At 39.0% G+C, this 21,958-nt stretch overlaps 1 protein-coding gene and 1 long non-coding RNA gene across 4 annotated transcripts in view; one reads left to right on the top strand and one right to left on the bottom strand.

Moving 5' to 3' along the window:
* Positions 1-21,958, bottom strand: part of BORCS5 (BLOC-1 related complex subunit 5) — a 97,647-nt gene that overhangs the window by 49,263 nt on the left and 26,426 nt on the right. The gene's annotated exons all lie outside the window — the stretch shown is intronic.
* LOC109501461 lies at positions 2,757-14,315 on the top strand. Its single transcript, XR_002159522.3, has 3 exons — positions 2,757-3,053; positions 7,885-8,609; positions 13,643-14,315. It is a non-coding gene; the product is annotated as an uncharacterized LOC109501461 (long non-coding RNA).

Here is a 21,958-nt window from a genome sequence, read left to right as displayed (position 1 = left end):
GATCTCCACAAGCGAAAGAATTAAGTTGAAGTCTTATCTAACACCACATACAAAAATTAGCCCAAATTTTATCAAAGACCTAAAACCATAAAACTCATAGAAGAAAACACAGGGCAAAAGGTTCATGACATTGGGTTTGGCAATGATTTCCTTGATATGACACCAAAGATACAGGCAGCAAAAGAAAAATTGGCAAACTGGACTTTATGAAAAATTTAAAACTTTGTATACCAAAAGGCACTATCAATAGAGTAACAAAAGAAACCCACAGAATGGGAGGAAATATCTGCAAAGGCCATATATCTGATACAGGATTAATACTCAGAATATACAGAGAACTCATAAAACTCAACATAAAAAAAAAAAAAACAATTCAAAATAGTCAAAAGACCTGAGTAGACATTTCTCCAAAGAAGATATACAAATGGCCAATAAGCACATGAAATGATGCTTAGCATCACTAGTCATAAGGGAAACACAAATCAAAACGTCACACTCATTAGGATGGCTGCTATCAAAAAACAAAACAAATTAACACAAAACCAGAAAACAAGTGTTGGTGAGGATGTAGAGACAGTGAAGCCCTTGGGCACCGTTGATGGGAATGAAAATGGTAGAGTCACTATGGAAAATAGCACGGCAGGTCCTCAAAAAATTAAACACAGAATTATCATACGATTACCAGTGGTTCCACTTGTGTGTACGTGCCCTAAAGAACTGAAAGCAGGGTCTTGAAAAGACATTTGTACATTCACGTTCACAGTAGTTAAGACATGGAAGTAATCCGAGCATCCAGCAATGGATGAAAAAATAAGCAAAATGTGGCAAATACTTACTATTTATATTATTCAGCCTTAAAAAGGAAGGAAATTCTGACCTATGCTACAACATGGATGAACTTTGAGAACATCATACGAAGTGAAATAAGGCGGACACAAAAGGGCAAATACGGTATGATTCCACTTACATGATGTACACAGAATAGTCAAATTGATGGAGGAAAAAAAAAGTAGATTAATGGTTGCCAGGCACTGAGGGGAGGAGGGAATAGGAAGTGACTGTTTAATTGGTATACAGTTTCAGTTAAGAATGATGGAAAAGGATGGTGGTGATGTTGTACAACAATATGAATATACTTAATGCCACTGAATCATACTCTCAAAAAGGGTGAAAGTGATAAATTTTACGTTATGTATATTTTACCACAATAAAAAGAGTCAAGTGGATAGATTTCAATTTTTGCTAAGCAAAAATATTCCACACTACCCCTCTAATAAAGCAGCCAAGAAAAAAAAGAAAAAGGTGGTCAGTAGAGAACAAAATCTAAAATATAAAAGGATAAATCGAGAGAACAGTAGATCTTATTTCTTTCTCTGAAAACTGAATGAGTTGAACCATGGTTTCTTCCAAACTTGGAAAACTTCATGTTTCTATGAGAAGGAAGATAAAATATTATTCTACACTGCTAGACCAGGTTTCCTTTTTTAATTATAGGACCAAGACTAATTTAGAATTCTTTGCAGAAAGGAACATATTTAAATTCAGAAGACCCTTCCTCTGAGTATAAAAATAAATGTAGTCTATCACACACACTCATAGTTCAGAAGTCACAACCTTCAACATCTCTCAGTGAATGAACACAGGAAGTCCACTCTGTCTCACGTGTCTGGAGGTACGAATGCCAGCCTATAAAAATGGAGCACCTGAGTCCTCCCTACAATTTGGCAGCTAGTGTTCACCACACCCTGGTGTTCTCCACTTGCTGAAATATCAAAACGGCAGCTTTCCAGACAAAGTGAGGATGGTTGGTTGGAGCACCAAAGGATCCTTCCCTCTAAAAAGAGTTTGCTTTGAGGAACTGAACATGTTCTTTTAAAAACTGCATTTTAACACGTAATGCTACTTATAGTAGTTTGAAATATACACAACTTCTTAAAAATACAGACTTTGCAAGGCACACCAAGACTGAGGGGAGGCTACCTTTAGAGTCAAGAGCAATCACACTGCGGACCCCAAATTTTTTTTTTAGGTTTTCAGAAAGATCAATCGCAGGTTCGCTTTAAATAAAAACAAATGAAGTAACAAGAAAAGGATGCAACCAAAAACGTCTGAAATACTAAAGCCACGACTGTGTTGCTTCAAGGAGTCACCCTGCTTGTGGGTATTACCTCATGGTTTCCCTCAAGGATTACATACCCTGCACTCTAATGGATTATGGGAAATATGGGACTGTTTATACTGAAGAACACACCCTGATCAGGTAGAAAGTTCTCATTTGTTAACAGTTTAAAAAGTCGAGGCAGTATGGCTGATTGATAACAGATAATTACTAGGAACAAGATAGATTTTAGAAAAAAATCTGATTTCCTACTAATAGGGAAAACAATCTCAATTTCTATTCTGTTCATATACAATTAACAGGAAATATAGAATATTCCTTCTGTATACAGAGGTAAGACCCAAGGAACTGCAATAAAGCAAAAGTGTCACATATGAGAGCCTACTTGCCCATTACACAGAGAAGCTGAAGAACCAAGGGCCTTTTCCCCATCTGCCCTGCAGCTCAAATACAAGCACATGACAGAAGTTCCACCAATCGATGCATCCACCCTTGACTCTAAATGGGGAGCAAATGTTGCAAAATAGGGACCTTCTACAAGGTACATTCCCTGGTGACAACTGTTTCTGGAAAAACAGGGTTTCTGAGGTAACAACAGAAGCAGAACCAGTGGCAAAGTTCAGTCTACACTGCCAGCCAGCACTGTTTGTGATACAGGGCATGCCAAAGTGTTTGGTCATAACAGCAGTAGTGACCTCAATGGTTAAGTTCTGTGGCACGATTTTGGCCATTATGCTTAGGTAGGTGACCCAAAATCTGATTCTAGAGCTCTTCTAGAGATTCTGGAAGCTATTCACTATCACTTTGAAATTTGACCGATACACTTAACCTTAATTTCTCTATCAGTGAACTAAGGGTAATACTGTATACCTTGAAAGTAGCAGAGAGAATTAAATGAGATAATGTATGTTTGTCAACCTCTCAGAAGAAAAAGGTAAGTGATTCAGCCAGCAAAATCGAGTTTATTAGGGAATAGCAGAGGAACTTCAATTTGGAACAAGCAAACTATGGTGAACCACAGGCAAGTCTGGGCAACAAAGGAGGAGAGCGTCTTTTTATGGAGAAAAAGAAGTTGGGAGGGTTGTTTTAAAGAAAAGCTCATTGGGGAAAAAAATAAGCGTTCAAAGTGGTGGTGCCTTCTCATTGGCTGCAGGTGGCTGGAGGTGGTAACGTCTGATGGGCTGTAGGCGAAGGCAGCATGCTCGGTCCAGAGGAAATCTTCCTTCTTCCTGTTGGACTACGCAAGTCCTAACGAGTGTTATGTGCACAAGAGGGCAACCTTCATGATTTCTTGACTATAATTTTGAGTTAGGTTTCCTTGACATATTTTCACATGTTAAGTCTCTTTGTAAACAATAAGCCAATATCGTGACAATTTACTAAAATGTAACTCTATGTCAGGTGTCAGATAAAGTATTAGATTTCACGAGTGAGAAAAACAATAGTTAACGTTAATGATGGCATCCCCTTAGCCAAGCATTGTGCTGACCATGTAATGTATTTTATCTTATTTAACTGTCAGCACGACTTTAAAAGGCGGATTTTATCATCCCCCATACAAAGCAAGTAGAGTTAATAGTAATAATAATCATGGCAACAAATCACATGATGGAAATATGTACTGGAGTTCACAGAAAGAAAAAGTATTGTACATGAATGATTTTGGGTGACAGAAATATTGCTATAATTTAAGGGAGATAATACAGTAGCCAAACCATGAGAGCCAGAGTTGCTAATTCCTGAAATTCTAGTGTCCATTATTTGGCAACTTACTTGAGGAATTAATTTAAAATAGCATTTTCTTCTTGACTTACGGTTAAGGCAGTTTTGCTTATTTGAGATTTGACTATACTTTGGAATTGAAATGTCAAAAAGTATTCAGTAGCAACATAGCCCTTTTATAAATAAATCATACTTTTTATGGGCTGTATCTCTGGAATACACTTGGTTGAAGACTCATTATTGGCACTTACCATAGAATCCTTTTTGTGTATTATTATCAACGTTCCTGCTTTCTTCCCAGGTCTCTGAAAGACCCAAGGCACATAAGCACCTTACAGCCATATACAAAGTAGTTCTCCATAGATGTTTGCCATTCCCTACAGAGTACTGAGGAATGCTCCTATCTGGATGAGTGCCACAATACACAATTGGTGTACCCCTTGGGCCTTGCTTAAAGATCCCTAACTTCTGAAGGCTCAACTGCCCGGTTACCCCATTCCACTTCCTCTGAGCAAAGTCCTGATTTAAATTTATTTCTCACTGGGGTAAGAGACATTCTGTTCATATCTCTCCAAAGAAATGAACTCATTCCCGTCTCTAAAGTAAACTTACGTCACCCATATTTGAAGATATGGGCTCTTCTTATGCAAGTAGTGAATGAGGTTTTATCTATAAATCACTTGACTGCAGCCTTTTGAATATTTGGCAAAGGCAGTTTTATATGGAACTACAAGATAAAAGTGATACCAAAGGTCAACAAAACCAAGTATTAAACTTTGTTCCTTTCCCCTAGCAACTACATAAAATACACACACAGTATATCCCGTCATCACTAAGTCAAAACTTGATTGATCTAGGGTAATTAAATCATATATTCAGCAAGTTCACTCCTTGGTTTTCTGACCTCTGGTCTGAAGTTCATGGAGATAACATATCTGAATCCCAGTGTGACCATAAACACAAAGATCACTATCACAGGGCTGACTGAGAGAACAGGTTTTCACATTCCAAGTCTATCAAGCATGTGCCTTTGTTGTAGAAGATATTCAAGCAATAAAAATGCAAACTTTTCCCACCATCCCTGAAGCACACAGCTGTGAAAACATCCTCCTTTACCGAATGTATCAGTTGATAATATTCAGGAAAAAAAATTATGTGGTCATTTGTTACACTTTTCTCATTCCGTGCTTCAGTTTCCCCAGAAACAGGAAGAAGCCCCGTAGGGCACTAGGGAGAGATGGGCAGTCAGGGGAAGAAAATCTCTGGTGTCTCCAAACCAAGGCAAGAGCAATGGGGATGATGAGAGGGAAGCAAGTAGAGGTATCACACGCTACCGATGTGATACACTAACTGAGAGACCCAAAGACACGAACATCTTTTGAACGGAAACACATCTGATTTTATTATGAAATTAACATATGTTCAAGAAGCAGACAGGCAAACTGGCTAAATAAAAAGGTTTTGGAATTAGACCGGAGTTGAAATGCTGGCCTACCTTTAACAGCTGTGTGACAGGAGAGGTCTTGAAACCTCTCTGAGCCTTATCTGCTAAAAGGAAAATGCCTACCCTAAGACGTTGGGCAGAGATTAAAGGAGATAATTTATGTTAACACCTCTGGGCACCAAAAAAAAAAAAAAAAAAAAAAAAAGCGAGACAGACAGATGGGAAGAAAAAGGTTGTTATTATTAGCAGAGAACTGGCATTCTGTATACACCAAAATCACTGCTTATATGCAGCTTCTAATAAACAGTAATGAGAAGTATATTCTATAAACACTCCAGAACTTTTCTGTCCACCACATATTAAGATGAAATATATTCTACAAACACTCCAGAACTTTAGGGTCCACCACATATAAAAATATGTGTAAAGTTTTTCTATCTTGCCTATGTTCACATATATCATTTTTACAATAAAGATAAATTGTACCTTGGAAAAAAACAAAGGCTAAAAGTAGGTCAAACATATGTTTGTTTTCATATTAATTATAGTAGAAGCTAAGAGATAAACATGTAAAGGTAAAATATTTCCAGAATTATTTTCAGAGAGCCGTTCATTAAAAGAACAAAGTAAACAGTAAATGAAAGTTACAGAAAATCTTTGGATTTAAGTAAAAGAACCATGCTGAACGAATCAAAGCTGTCCAATAAAGGAGCAAATTGCCCTGTATGACAATGAGCTGTGTGGGGTTAGATGTAAAGCAAGTCAAGGCTAGAAGTCTACTTTGATGAAATAGTCTATAAAATACACTCAACTCAGGGGCTCTGCAACCAGAATGATAAAACGTTAAAGACTTCCTTCCAATTCTAAGATCCTATAATCTTTGAACACTATAATGCACAACCAACTCTCTGGTGTCCACGGTAGGATAGAGTTTACCTCTAACATGGTCCCTATTAAGAGAAGGGTCTCCAAATTCAGGAAAGAGACAGATTTGCCACTGAATTCAACTATGAGAGAAGTTAAATTAATAGATCTGATGACTCCCCCCTACCCCCCATCTAACACTCCTGGAAACATCTCCTGTTTTCCTCTCTTTTGGCTACTTTTTTTTTTTTTCTTCCCTGGATGCTTTGCTTATAATCTATTCAGTCTAATTCCATAAATATTTACTGACTTCTAGGAAATCTACCCCCCTGAAACAGACTGAAACTCAGAAGAAGATTTATATACCAAGACTGTTTACTACAGTATATTTTAATATAAAAATTTCCTCTAAGGGGAGATTAAATGTTATACAGCTATTAAATGGTGTTTTCAAATAATATTCCATGACATGGGAAATCCTACAATATAATTTTAAATGAAACTGTGATATAAAATGACAAATTCAGCACAATTCTCAATGCAGAGTAAATGTGTATCACATATATGTTTACACCAGAAGGAAATACATAGCAAAATGTTAACAAAGCTATATCTAAGTGGTGGAATTTTTAGGTTTTTTTTGTAAATCTGCTTTCCAAATTATCTAAAATAATCATATTTCCATTTTAGGATCGTGAAAAAAAAGAAATACTATTTTAAAAAATAAACACGGGCAAAATACCCCTGGTTTGGTTATCTTGGATTCGTAACTCTGAAAGTGACAATTCCTTTAAAGGAGGAAGCCTGGTATAAAAAAAAAATAAGTTTGCATCTGACCCTGTGTTTGAGATGGTAACTATGCACAGTGCGGTCTTTAAATTAATCAGTAAACAAAGAACAGCTGGGACAATATCAGTTTTATTGAGGATGTGGAACAACAAGAACTCTCAAACATAGCTAGTAAGGACATAAATCAGCATAAGCACCGTAAAGAATAATTTCATAGTATCTAGTAAAGCTGAAAAGATTTGTCCCAGACTAAACGGTAATTTATTCCTAGTTACATACCCTAGGGAAAACTTTCATACATGTGCATGAGGAGACATGTACAAGCATGCCCACTAACAAACTGTTCAATAATGAAAAAATCTGAAACAACTCAAACATTAACAGGACAATGGATAAGTGAATTGTGAAACAGTCATTCAGTGGAACACAATACAGCAGTCAAAATGAGGTGTGTATCAACATGGATAAATCTCAAAAGTATAAGCCAAAAAAAAAAGTTACAGAAGTATATATATAGGATACATACAACAGAATGCGATTTATACGAAGTCAAAACATATAAAAGAATATTAGATACTGTTTAGAGTTGTATAAATATGGAGTATAAGGTAAAGCCATGAAAAAAAATGTGTGGGCATGATGAACACCAGTCAGATCATTGATTCCCTATAGAGAGGAAAGGAGAAAAAATGTTAGGGAGGGTCACAAAAAGTAGTGAAGGGCACTTGAAGTTATTTGAAATGTTTTTCTTTGGGGGGGCAAAAAATATCAAACAAATATGGTAAAATACTAAAGTCTGACAAAGTTGGTAAATGAAGATTCAGGTGTTTGTTATTTTTGCTATATGCTGAACTATTCCAAATGAAAAAAAAATTAGGTAGCAGTTGGCAATCTCTATTGGGGACAAGGTTCTCTAGCCACAGCCGTAATTCTTAAAATCTTTCAGGTCTGAGACCCCTTTGCAAACCCGATGGAAGCTATGGCTCTGCCTCCCACAAGGGCTTCTGACACCACCACAGTTCCATCCTCAGTTACCATGAGAGCCATTCAGGAAAACATACCCTTGTCCAGCCATGTGGTGCCAAGGTAATTCTACTCATGCTAAGAGTTAGCAAAACTAGACAATTCTAGACAATTAGAGAGCGAATGACACACTGGCTGCTCAGAAAGATAACCTGGGACAAAGAGAAGACCTCCACAGAAGAAAGACCAGCAGAGTGTTTGACAACTAGCGAGAAGGCTAAAAACTCAGCGATATGCACGCAACTCAGTGTCTTCAAAGCTCGTTTAAAAGGTTTGGAAGCGTTAAAAGGAATGTTCTTATACTCAATTGAGCTCTGGTAGAAATCCAAAGTTTTAAGTTAAGGAGTGACTGATAATGAAGATCAGTGCGATTTTTGTTCACACTTCTCAAAACTTCCCTCTGTTTGCACCTCTTATTTAATACCATTTAATTTGGTTAGTTTGTATGCTACTATTTGGCCAACGTTTATGCTTAGCTTTTCCAGTAAAGCACTGTATTATTTTCAGCAAGTCCAGATGAATGGAAAAGTATGTCTCTTTCAGTCAGTGACTCCATGAACTAAGCTCGGGAAACCTGTAATGAAAGCAACAGCTGACAGTGGATCTAAATCGCTGGCTAAGTCCCTAGAAGCACACAGTCTCTCCAAGGTGAGGCTTAAAAACTCAAACCTATGAAAAAAAACAGTGAATACCATAACTCAACATGCATGTGAAAGTCTGCAACTGATTTAATGATCCCAGGTGGGTTTTTCCTCTGCAAGTTCTAGATATGTGGTACACAAAACTGTCCCAGAAATACCAACGTTTTAAGCTGAACAATGCTGTGTGAACGCTCCAGTTTCATTATCACCTTTCATCGTCTCCATGTCTTCCACCTTTCTATCCCAATCGAAATCTTTTCCTTACACATACTTGCCCCCCCCCCCCGCCCCTCCAGCTGTCGCGTTATCTTCCTCTACTTTATCTCATGCCCTTGTCTCTACTCCTGGACTACACATTTGCTGCCTCCCAGAAAAAAAGAGGAACCAGGCACAGAACTGGAGACCTGGAGGAACGATAATGGGCTAAAGAAGACACTTCCATCTCACTCTTCTCTCCTGGTGATGTCCTTCCCTGCCATCCATCTTTCCAACAGAAAAAAAGTCCAACACATTTTTTATGAAATCTAATCTGAATGAAGCTTGTACTATATTATAAACGCACAACTTCTTAAGACTTTCTAAGAACTTTCTGGGAAGCAAATAATTACAAAGAAAACCATGCCATTTAATAAAACTGCAAAGCACATACTGATTTAGTTCTGCCCTGGGGTGAGGAGAGGTTTGGGAAGAAGAGGGCCTCTCTGGCCGTCACAGAGACTGGGGGCGCTACTGGTATTTAGTGGAAAGGGATGTTAATCATCCTCCCATACACAGGGCAGTCCCACACAATGAAGGCTGGTCCACCCAAAATGCCAGTAGTGCCCCCAGCCCACACTCTCCCACTCTTGTTATGAAACACTGGACCGCAGACATTCACTGTGCCAGATAACTCCAGCTAATTTCAATAAATACTTGGCTAATTTTGACATTTTCTGGCTTTTAGGAACATGTAAAATCGGGCATCAGGTTGTCCAAATTCCCAATGCTGCACAGAATTCTGGGAAGGGACAAGTTGGTGGTGGCACATGCTTCAGTGGGCCGTGTTGCCTCCTAGTGTTTGGAAATCCTAATTAAAATAACTATGTTTTGAGTTCGGTATCGCTATGTTTGGGGACTTCTTCGCTTATACTTGATGCAGCACTCTGCTGAGCCAAAACAGCTACAGGGGCCATTTTTCCCTGAAAATGAGTCAAGGCAGTTACACAACCCTCCACAGGGATCAGCGCACAACGGCCTCGGAGGGAGTGCGGGAGGAGACCGGTAAACATCTCTCCCCTTCATCAGTTCAAGTTCCAGCTCAGATTCCTCTTGACAAAACAAACATGGCTTTTATATCACAGTCATTCTTTTGTAGCAAGCAACTCATTCTCACATTCCTTCTCTAGCTTATTTTCCCCCATAATTCTTTACCCTTTGCCCGCAGTCCCCCCTCCCCGCCATGTTGTACTATTTGTATGGAAAAAAAAAATTTAAGAGTTGCTTCTTGCCAAGTGTGACATCAACTCATTCTTATTTAGTGATGTCCAGCGAGAACTTGCTCTCCCAAAACGTTTGCTCATTTTGAAGCAACAAGGTTACTAACTGTAGTTTGTTTTTCCGGTCACTTGTTTTTGATGCATTAGTGTATCTTCTGAAACAAGTAACATAGCGCCTCATTTCTTTGGCCCAAGGCACTATACATGTAGACAAAGGTCTTTTCAAATACCTTCAGGAAGACTATGTACTGCCTCTGTTGACAGAAAGGAAAAAAGATAACCAGAGAAATTAATAATTTTAACCTCCCTGAAAAAGATACCCCTGCTAATCAGTAGCAAGAAGGAACTACCAATGTTATAGACAATGCAAGCTCAAAATTCTATTCTAGGTGAAGAACTTTTGTTACTTAGGAAGGAAAAAAAAAAAAAGAAAAGAAAAGAAAAATGAGTGACTCTTAAAATAGTATTTCAGATATATTACACTACTTCGTGTTTAACATCACTTTGGTAAAGCACCACTTGATGAATAATTTTGGAAAGCCAACAATTTTATTCCACACATAAAAGAAGCTAAAATTCAGATTTTCAGTTAGCTTATTGGAAAAATTGGTGCTGGTATTCTCAATATGTGTCCAACTATGACAGAACTACTGAACTATGTCAGGTACTAATCCTCTCTCATGAAATCTTCTTTAAAACCCTGTCCCTTCCATTTCTCTGTTAATTAAAAGGCACAAATAGAAACGATATTCTTCTCTATTCCCTTCTTTCAGGGAACATTAGCAGCAAACCTGCCTTAATTATCAGAATGCAGAAATTAATTCCCAGTGTGGGTTGGTCCTAGGCATGAGTAACGATTCTAATTCCAGTATTTGCTGACCATGAGGGCATTGAGGAACCCAGTCACATACAAAAGGTTGTGTGATGATTCTAACATCTTTCTGGTTCATTTTCTGGGATGCCATGGCATTTGGGGGTTCCCGGTGTTACCCTAGAGAGGTCGGTTTAGATCCAAAGCAATCAGGCATACTTTCAAAGGGGTCACTCATGGCTCAGAAGGCTTTAGGTAGCTCTATAAGGGGGGGTTTCAAAGTCTTCAGAAATACAAAGTTTCAAACAAACCAGGAAAGGAACAAGAAAGCATATACCTTCCTAGGGAACTGCAACTATTTAACAAAAAACAAGTGCAAAAAATCTATAGAGAAAAATAAGAAAATCGTAAGTTGCACGTCTGGGGTGTGTGTGCATGCATGTGTGTGCGTGTATTAAGTCAGCCTGAAAAAGACAAAGGAAAAGGCCTTGAAAGTTGTAATTATAGAAAATTGCTCAGGTGACTTCATCCCACCCACATGCTTTTGATTTTCAAAAAGTATGACGAGCACTTTTTAAGTTAGTGTTCCGGAAAGGCTGCAGCTGTTCAGCACAGATTTCACATGCTCAGTTAAGAACATTATTTTATCAACATAAAGGTTAATGGCTTCTAAATGAGGGTAGCAATTTCCAACATGAGTACCGTACATTCATATTAGCAGTGACTCTGTTTAAAGATACAGACCCAGAAAGATGAGCTGGTCCTTGGCATGTTCAGTAAAATAATAATATGGAGATTCATAAACCCCTCAACTCCCACCCAAGATATTTAGCTTGCCCTTTATAAAACATTACATCTGTGTTTGAGCACATGAGCATAGAGGCTTTTGCCATGACTACAACACTGCATTCAATGGACCCACAGCAAATCAAGTCAGAAAATCAGAGCAAACTTTGAAAAACACCTGCCCCTTCTACTTCCTGCCACACTCCTGACCCCACTCCTTCCCCAGTACCACCTTAACTGTTCTCCGTGACAAGAGGGGCACTATAATGGTGCTAGGCCAGGAAAGGTTCAGTGTGCAGCACCAGAATGACTCCTACTACTGACTGTGGTTTTGCAGGGTCAATTTAAAAAATTAATTTCCTGTAAAAAATAAAAGGAAAATAAAAGGAAAACCTAATTTAAAATAGGGTACCTGCGTGGCCCAGTCGGTTAAGTGTCCGACTCTTGATGTCAGCTCAGGTCATGGTCTCATGGTTTGTGAGTTTGAACCCCACATCAGGCTCTGTGCTGACAGTGGAGAGCCTGCCTGGGATTCTCTCTGTCTCCCTCTCTCTGTGCCCTCCTCCCTCCCTCCCTCCCTCTCTCTCTCTCTCTCTCTCTCTCTCTCTCTCTCTCTCAAAAATAAACATTAAAAAAATAAATGCTAAGAAAATAATAAAATACAATGGAATCAAAGGTCATTAGGGGAATCTATCACATCCTACCATTGTTAAGTGCAGACCCCAACACAAAGAAACATAACTTGCAACCCCAATGGGAAGAAAACTATACTTCACTACCCTAGCAGGAGGGAGAAAGATTTTCTCCTTGCCTGCAACAGCCCACACAGTGAGACACTGTCATAACACAGCCTATGAAAAACTACTATACTTCAAACTCCCAGTTCAGTCCGATGAACATTTTTGTTTATAGCAGCCCTCCCCACTCCCCCCTTTCCATTATAAAAGAGCGTTCCTCTCTTTCGTTTTCCAGGGTGCCTATGGTTTTGCCATAGCTTGCTGGTCCCACATTGCAATTCTTTAATATTCTTGAACAAAACCATTTTTGCTGGTAAAATAACTGCCAATTATATTTTTAAGGTTAACACTCCCTTCCCAGTTCTGCCATTATTCTGCTCCACCCAGCAAACAACCCTATAGCTCCTTTCCACTCCCTGTACTTCCTGTATCCACTCTGTCAAGTTCTGTTATTTCTTCCTTGAAAATGTGTCAGATTTGCCCTTCCTTCGACTGTGCCCCCACCAATCCAGACTTTCATCAGCCCATCACTAGAAAATTACAATGGTCTCCTAACTGTATGCCCATCTCTGGCTACTGTCATACCAATCATCAAAAAAGCACAGCTTTGGGGGCGCCTGGGTGGTTCAGCTGGGTTAAGCATCTGGCTCTTGATTGTGGCTTGGGTCATGATCTCACAGCTTGTGAGCTCAGGCCCAGTGTCGAGCCCGCATCAAACGCCACCAATGGGTTCCATGCTGATGGTACGGAGCCTGCTTAGGATTCTCTCTCTCTCCCTCTCTGCCCTTCCCCTGCTTGCGCACACATGTGCGCGTGCTCTCTCTCAAAATAAATAAACTTAAAAAAAAAAAAAGCACAGCTTTCAACTTGCCAATACCCTGTGCTCTATTACAACACACACAAAACTATAATTGCTTCTTGGAACATCACCTCCAAATTCCTTTCCCTGGCTTTTAAAAGCATCTATGAACCGGCCACAATTTAGCTTTCTGACCTTCCTTCTTCCTCCTCCTCAAGATGCACCCCTCTCTTTGGTCCAGCAGCTATCTCACAGTCTCCACCCCACCTCCCCACAGTGGCATACTCAGGCTCACTCTGCTCCTCCTTTCCTCCCACCTAGGGACTCTCTTCCTCCACCCCTCCTGACGCAAGCCAGCACATCCCGCCCAACTCCCGCCTGTTCCTTTAGGATCAGCTCAATTAATAATTCCTCTGCATGGTTGTTTTCTAGGACTATGGCCCACCTCTTCCAGTGTGATGCCAAGAACCGGGGCTTTGGAATATGACAGACTTGAGTGTAAATCTCTGCGGAAATTGAACAGGTTGTCTACACCACAACACTGTCATACCTAAGCATTCTTACCTACAAAATAAGGATGACTGAATACCTCCTTCATAGGATTCTTCTGAAGATTAAAAAAGAAACTGCACAGACAGCAACTAGTGTAGCACTTGGCACACGGTAAAGCAGGCATTCAGTGAATGATAGGTATTATGCACTATGCTTCTAAAATTCTAGGCTTTGAGTTCATTGTGATTTTTTTTTTCCTACTAGCTTGTAAAACTCCTCAAGGGTAAAACTAGTGCCACATCCAACTGCATCTTACTTTTTCATAATTTCAACTCCCTGGACAGTCAAGAAATGGGGAAAATCACACAAATTGGCCCACAGGTCCCCCAAATAGTTATTATAAATTTCATGCGCTAATGCCTATGTATTTTAGTAACAAGAAACCCCCAAAGGCTTACTGACTTTTATTTTGTTTCCAATGTGACAGGAGCAAATTAGGAGGTGACTGCTACTTTCCATCAGAAAAGGAAACAACAGGAAAAAAATCATAGAAAGTAAACATACGCACATGATGTATACGAAATAGTGAACAAAATAAAGTCTAGCAACCAAAGCCTCTGTTCTAATTGAGATATTAGCAAGTATTGAGTTAGGGACAATGTTAAAAAATACAGAGAGAAACGTACAAAGTTAAAATGATGGTGGTCAAAGTCCACTGACCATAATTGTTAAAATTAGAAAGAATCTTTGCACAATTACCGCAATTATCTGTTGAGCCCTCAATACGTACAAAATATATGCTACACATAAGCCATGCTGCTCACATAAACTAATCCTCCCCCATTAACTCCCTGAGGTAGGTATTAGTATCCTTATTTCACAGATTAAGAAAGCAGGGCTCAGAGGGGTGAAGCGACTCGCTCAAGATCACAGGGCCAATGTGTGACATTTCCCATCCCTGAACTAACTCCAAGTCTGTGCTCTTTTCCCATAATGCCACACTGCTCCTCCATACTCTTATGGATTGCAAGAATTGATTCTAAGTTATAAAAGGGATCCTTCTGCTTAAACATATATAGTAATGGAGAGTTCATTATTCTGCCAGATAGCACAGGGTTTATGAGCACAGACTTTTAAATTTTCTTTATTTTAGAGAGAGAGTGCACAAGCGGGGGGAGAGGAACAGGGTGGGAGGAGAGAGAGAGGAAGAGGGGGACAGGGTGGGGTCGGGGGGGTGGGGAGAGATTCTTAAGCACCATACTCAGTACAGAGCCTGATGCAGGGTTTGAACCCAAGGCCCTGGGATCATGACCTGAGCCAAAATCTAAAGTCTCAACCGCCTAAGCCACCCAGGTACCCCAAGCACAGACTTTTGAGACCAGTGAGATCTAGGTTAAGAATAGCTGTTTGGCGGGGCACCTGGGTGGCTCAGTTGGTTAAGCATCGGAATTTAGCTCAGGTCATGATCTCACGGTTCGAGAGTTCGAGCCCCACATTGGGCTCTGTGCTGACAGCTCACAGCCTGAAGCCTGCTTCGGATTCTGTGTCTCCCTCTCTCTCTCTGCCCCTCCCCTGCTCACTCTGTCTCTCTCTCTCTCTCTGTCTCTCTCTCTGTCTCTCTCTCTCAAAAATAAACAAACATTAAAAAAGAAAAAAAAAGAATAGCTGTTTGGCTAGGGACCAAAAAGGACCCATATGACAAGTCTGCTGTTAGAATTAAATATGAGATGCTGCATGAAAAGTGCTTTGCTCATTGCCTGATGTATTGTAATTGCTTAATAAATATTACCATCATAATGATTATTGATAGAGAGTTCTTTATTATTTTTTTTTAATTTTTTTTTCAACGTTTATTTATTTTTGGGACAGAGAGAGACAGAGCATGAACGGGGGAGGGGCAGAGACAGAGGGAGACACAGAATCGGAAACAGGCTCCAGGCTCTGAGCCATCAGCCCAGAGCCCGACGCGGGGCTCGAACTCCCGGACCGTGAGATCGTGATCTGGCTGAAGTCAGACGCTTAACCGACTGCGCCACCCAGGCACCCGGAGAGTTCTTTATTATTTATTTCAAACCAAAACTACCCTCCCAATAACTTCTCCCCATTGGTCTCCATTCTGGTCACTGGGACTTCACAAAAGTAAATCTAATTCTATAGCCATTCAGCAGCTATATTATGTTGGAAGACAGATGTGATCTCCTAAAAATTATCTCTTCTCCAACCTAAAAATTCTTATCTGCTTCCAGACTTCTTTGCTTGACAAGGTTTCCTGACAACAACTTTCTGGTCACTCTATTCAGAATATACCAACATCATAAAGATCTTAAACATTACACCCAGAACACTCTTGCAGGTAGAGAGTAACCGATGTCACATACGGTGCCGAGACTACTGTTTCTACTTTCTGATCTTGGTATCAATAAAAGTCCCCCTACTTCCACTGAATTCTGTTGAGCTAGTTTTCCTACAACTTGTGCTTATGCAACTGATTTTTTTTCATCTAATGCAAGATTTGACATTTATTCCTTTTAAATGTCATTGTGGTTTCAGCCCACCTTGCAAGTCTGTTGAGGTCATTCTGAACCTTGGGATCAGTCATGCATCATGTTAGGTATTCTAACATTTTATCACCTGCAAATTTAATTGATATACCTCTACCTCTTTATTTAAGGTCAATAAACAAAATTTTAATGAACATGAAATACGTCCAGAGTCTCTTGGTAGGAGCTAAGTCAATTGATATGATGTTGAATAAGATAGAGGTCAAGGTCAGAACCCTGTAGCATCTTACTTGCAATCTTCTCATGGGCATATCCTGAAAATTTTGAGTTTGCAAAAGACAAGGCCGATGGAGACAAAATAATAGGCTATAAATATTTTAATTATTTTCTAATGTTTACTTTTGAGAGAGAGAGACAGAGAGTGAGGGGAGGGAGGGGAAGAGGAGAGGGAGACACAGAATCTGAGGCAGGGTCCAGGCTCTGAGCTGTCAGCACACAGCCTGATGCAGGGCTCAAACTCACAGACCATGAGATTGTGACCTGAACCGAAGTCAGACGCTCAACCGACTGAGCCACCCAGGTGCCCCGAGGCTATAAATATTTTAAAAGGGAGCAAACTCTAAATATGCAAAGTTGGAACCAATGGATGGAATGTTAGTGATGCACATTTCGTTATCTCCCCATCCCTCCCCCCACTTTTTAATGCAACTACGATTGAACCTTGAACAACATGGTTTGAATTATGTGGGTCCACTTATAAGCAAATTTTTTCAATATAGTACAGTACTGTAAATGTATTTTCTCTTCCTTATGATTTGAATAATATTTTCTCTAGCTTACTGTATTGTAAGGATATAGTATATAACACATATACAAATTAGGTGTTAATTGTTTATGTTATTGGGAAGGCTTCTGGTCAATAACAGGTTATTAGCAGTTAAGTTTTGGGGAAGTTAAAGTTATATGCAGAGTTTTGACTGTGCAGGGGGCCAGCACCCCTGGCCCCTACAATGTTCAAGGGTCAACTGTACTTTGTTGTATGTCTAAACTTCTGGTACCTCATCTGTTCTTTACAATTCGTTAAAGATGACAGTTCAGTAATTTCATCTACAAGTTCTTTCAGTTCCCTGACTGAAGGGATGTTCTTTCAGCTCCCAGGGTGAAGGGACAGAGTGGGGGTGAGGAGACAAGCACCAGAAAACAATACTTTTTGATCGGCTATTTGGACTTACAGCGTCTCCCATCTGGTATTTTTAGCTGCTCTATCATTCCAGTTAGTTAGCTTTCTTCTTGACAGAAAATACGGAAAAAGAGGCGTTAAATAGTTCTGTTCTGTCATACATTAACATCACCTCATCTTGTACAAGAAGCTCGCTATGTCTACTCCCTGCTGTTCTGCTCTGAACATAACCTTTTGTATTTCTGGTTATCCTTCGTGTCCCTCACCTCAGAGGCCTCTGGGTATCCTAGCTTTTATATATCCTGACACTATTCGTTCAAGTCCATATCACTCTTTTATACCTATCTTTGCTTACATTTGCTTCATTCTACACTGAGGATACATACTTTTAAAATTAGAGCATCTGGAATGTTCTCTGTCCAGCCACAGTGATCACTTCAAATATCTCACTTTCTTCTTCCTCATCATCATGATTTGTGTAAATATGCAGCACATCAATTTAGAGAAAGTAAAAGAGATGATGAAGGAGATGGGTTTATATCTCAGTGGGGTGAACTATTAGAAAGTATGCTCTACAAGAGCAAAGATCTTCTATTTTGCTAGAGGCTCACCTACTAGAACAATGCCTACAGCTCCCATAGCCACTCAAATATGTATTGAACAAATGAACAATCAAAATATCAAAGGATAGTAAGACTTTAGCAGGCCACAACAGAGGAGACAGATTTCAGACAGAACAGCGTGAACAAAGGCTTGGAGGTGGTGAAGCAAAGGAAGCGGTCCACTGTGGCCTGGAGCTCAAGACACACGTGAGCAGTGGGAGATGAGGACTTAATGACTTCTTGAGATCTTCAGGTCAAACTGAGGAGCTCAGCCCTGAATCAGGCGGGCAGTCTGGAGCAACTAAATATTCCAAGCAGGAATCACGTAACTTGAAGTAGGCTTAAGAAAGATTCCGGCAGAGGTATGCAGAATTAATTAAAAGGAATTAAAAATGTATTTACTCATACAGGCTTAGGAAAAAACCCTGGCCAGGGATAGTTAATATCTTTCTACGTACTTTCTATTTGAACCCACAGCATCTGCCTTAACAACCTGTGTCCTGCCCCCACATTGAAAGGAGTTAAGAGTCATGAGTATTACTAAAGCAAAGTAGGGATAAAACAAAGCCAAAATAAAGAGGTCACAAAACTGTAGCTTCTTGCCAGAATTTACTGCAAGCTGGAGGAGGATTGGCTTCCACTTGCTAAAAGAATGGCTTAGTTGTTTCACGAAAGGGAGTTATGCTCAAATCTGGGAACATTTTTTTCACTTCCATCTAACACTATTTTTTTTTCCATCTAACACTTTTAATGTGTGGGGCTACCTTGATAATTCTGTTTCAATATCTTCCAGTATATTGGCAGGAAACAGAAAGAACAGCAGAATGATAAAGCCTATCTGGATACAATGTTAATATTAGTCTTTCTCTGCTACTCGACCAGACTTCCAAATGACTCTTGCCTTTTCTTATATGTGACCCCTTATGAATCTGGTTTCCTTTCCTAATTTTTCATGCTTTGTCCTGTTTTTCCTCACTGTATTACTATGGAACATTGCCTGATACAGTGGTTTTACTAATAGGCTAATCTACTACTGCTTGAAGTAAACAATGGCTGCCATGATGAAACTTACTTTATCTTCTTTATTTACAGACTTCTTTATTTCTTTTGCTTTTAGATGGTAACTATCCCCGGCTAGCAGTTCCTCTTTGGTAATTTCATGCAATCTAAATTAGCAGCAGCCATGACACTGCTATCCTATTTAGCTTTGGGATAGGTCTTAAAATAGAATTTTTACTCTCTTCAATGGTGTGGTTTTTAATCTCTCTGGTTGCTGCCACATATGTTTGGGAACTGTAGTCTACAATGTGGTTTAAAGTCTCAAAAAAAAAAACACCTTAACATTTTAAATAAATATGGTAGTAATAATAAATATACATAGTGGTAATACATAGGATACCATAATAGATACTGCATTAATGATACACACACACACACACACACACACACACACACACACACACACACACAGTAAAACGTGGTGCTGATTAAAACATACCTAAAGGAGTCTCAATAAATCTTATAATATTAAACACTACTTCTCAGCAATTACATATAAGATGGTAATCTCTTTATCCTCCAAAATACTAAATAAATATTAGAAAATTTAAAAAATATTCTTAACACATGGCAAGAGTTGATTATGATGAGGCATGAGTTCTCCTTTGGCTCTCTGATCTGTTAAACATTTTTCAACAACTCATTCATTGTAGGTTAACCCTGAGGGTCCAAAAAATAGCCTCAACAAGCTAGACACACAGGCCACATCTGACACTGAACTACGGATGATTGTAAAGTCTCCCACTGGAGGTCTGGAGAAATACAGAATGAAAGAGTTGTGGCTTAACATTAGCACATGTGAAAAAGACTTTAGGGTTCTAGATGATTTGATGGGACTCAACTACCAAAAAAAGTGGCTGCAAACTTGAGCTGCATTCAAAGAAATACAGCAGGTGGAGCAAGGCTGAAGATCCAGCTCACACCTAGAATATTCTGTTTAGTGCTAGGGGCTACACTCTAAAAGGGCAAAATGGCGTACGTTTAAGTTTTAGATCAGACGGCTGGCTGACACCAGACCTTGTCATATAAGGAACTGTAACTCTTTGTGTAGAGACTGTTCCACAACTTTTAAAAGAGCATATATTACTTATAGTCAGAAGAGAAGATGCTTCCATTTTGAAGAAAATATATTTAAATAATGCCCAGCGTTGAGTTGGATATTATAAAACTGATATGTTCAGATACTGCTGGTTTTACTACAGATTTGTTTATTAAACCTTCTGGAAAACAATCCTGCCATACCCTGTTACAGCCACAAACGTGTTGCTGTCATGGCTTTATAGACAAACTATGATAGATGCATAAGACAGAATACTGATTGGCCATAAAAAGGAACAAACTACTGACACAGCCACATGATGGGATCTCAAATGCATTATGCTAAGTGAAAGAAGCCAGACTCAAAAGGCTACATACCTGACACTTTCATTTAAATGACATTCTGGAAAAGGCAAAAAACTATTCGGACAGAAAACAGATCAATGACAGAGGTTGAGGTGAGGAGGGGAACTGACTTGTATACAAAGGGACATAGGAAGAGTTTCTGGGAACAATGGAACTATATTATACCTTGACTGTTAGGGTTGTTATACCACTGTAGAAATATATTAACTCTCACAGAACTGTACATGAAAATGGGTGGGGCACCTGGGTGGCTCAGTCGGTTGAGCGTCCGACTTCAGCTCAGGTCATGATCTCGCGGTCCGTGAGTTCGAGGCCCACATCGGGCTCTGTGCTGACAGCTCAGAGCCTGGAACCTGCTTCAGATTCTGTGTCTCCTTCTCTCCTGCCCCTCCCCCACTCATGCTCTGTCTCCCTCTGTCTCTCAAAAATAAATACATGTAAAAAAATTAAAAATAAAAAATAAATAAAATGGGTAAACTTTACTATATTGAAATTCCATCTTAATTTTAAAAAAAGAAAAAAGAAAAATAAGAACATCTTGAAAGCAGCCAGAGAAGAGAAATACATACATGAACAATAAGATTATCTCTTAAAGAGAAATACTTTTTTCAGACCAACAAAAACCTAAAAGAATTCACTACCAACAGATACATACTATAAGAAATGTTAAAGGAAGTTCTTCAGGCAGAAGGAATATGATATCATATACAAACTTGGATCTCTACAAAGAAATGAAAATTTCATGAAATGGATGAAATAAAGGTAAATATAAAATACCCTTCTAATTATTTTTAATAGTTTCAAATAATTGTCTAAAGCAGGGGTCAACAAAGTATAGCTCTAAGGCCAAATCTCACCCACTTCCTGTTTTTGTAAGTAAAGTTACTTTGGAACACAGTAACACCCATTCTTTTATGTATTGTCTATGCCTGCTTTCATACTACAACGGCAGAGTTGAGTAGTTGAGACAAAGACCAGATGGCCTACAACACCTAAAATACTTGCTAACGGGCCCTTTACAGAAAAAGTTTGCCACCCCTGTTCTAAAGCAAAAATAGCATTGTATTGTGGGTTTATAGCATATGTAAAAGAAAAATGTATAAAAACAATAGCATAAAATATGACAAGGAAATTGGAGTACAAAAACCTTCCTGTAATAAAAACTATACTAAATGTGAAATGGTGATTAAAGATGTGTATTAGAAATGCTAGGGCAACCACAAAAATTTTTTTTTCAGATTTAAATAATAAGCCAATAGTGGAGACAAAAATGAGCTCATAAAGAGATTCGATCAATGCTAAAGAAGACACAAAAAGAGGGGAAAAGGAATAATGAACTGATGGAACAAACAAAAAACAGCAAGATGCAAAAGTTTAATCCAACTGCATCGAAATTACATTGAACATAAGACTAAAGGTATCGTTTAAAAGATAGAGATTTTCAACATGAAAAAAAGCAAGACTCAATTATATGGTGATTATAAGAAACCCACTTTAAATATAAACATAT

The sequence above is a fragment of the Felis catus genome, chromosome B4 (genome assembly GCF_018350175.1).
Source record: "Felis catus isolate Fca126 chromosome B4, F.catus_Fca126_mat1.0, whole genome shotgun sequence".
NCBI lineage: Eukaryota > Metazoa > Chordata > Mammalia > Carnivora > Felidae > Felis > Felis catus.
This window is presented reverse-complemented; position numbering and strand designations above follow the sequence as displayed.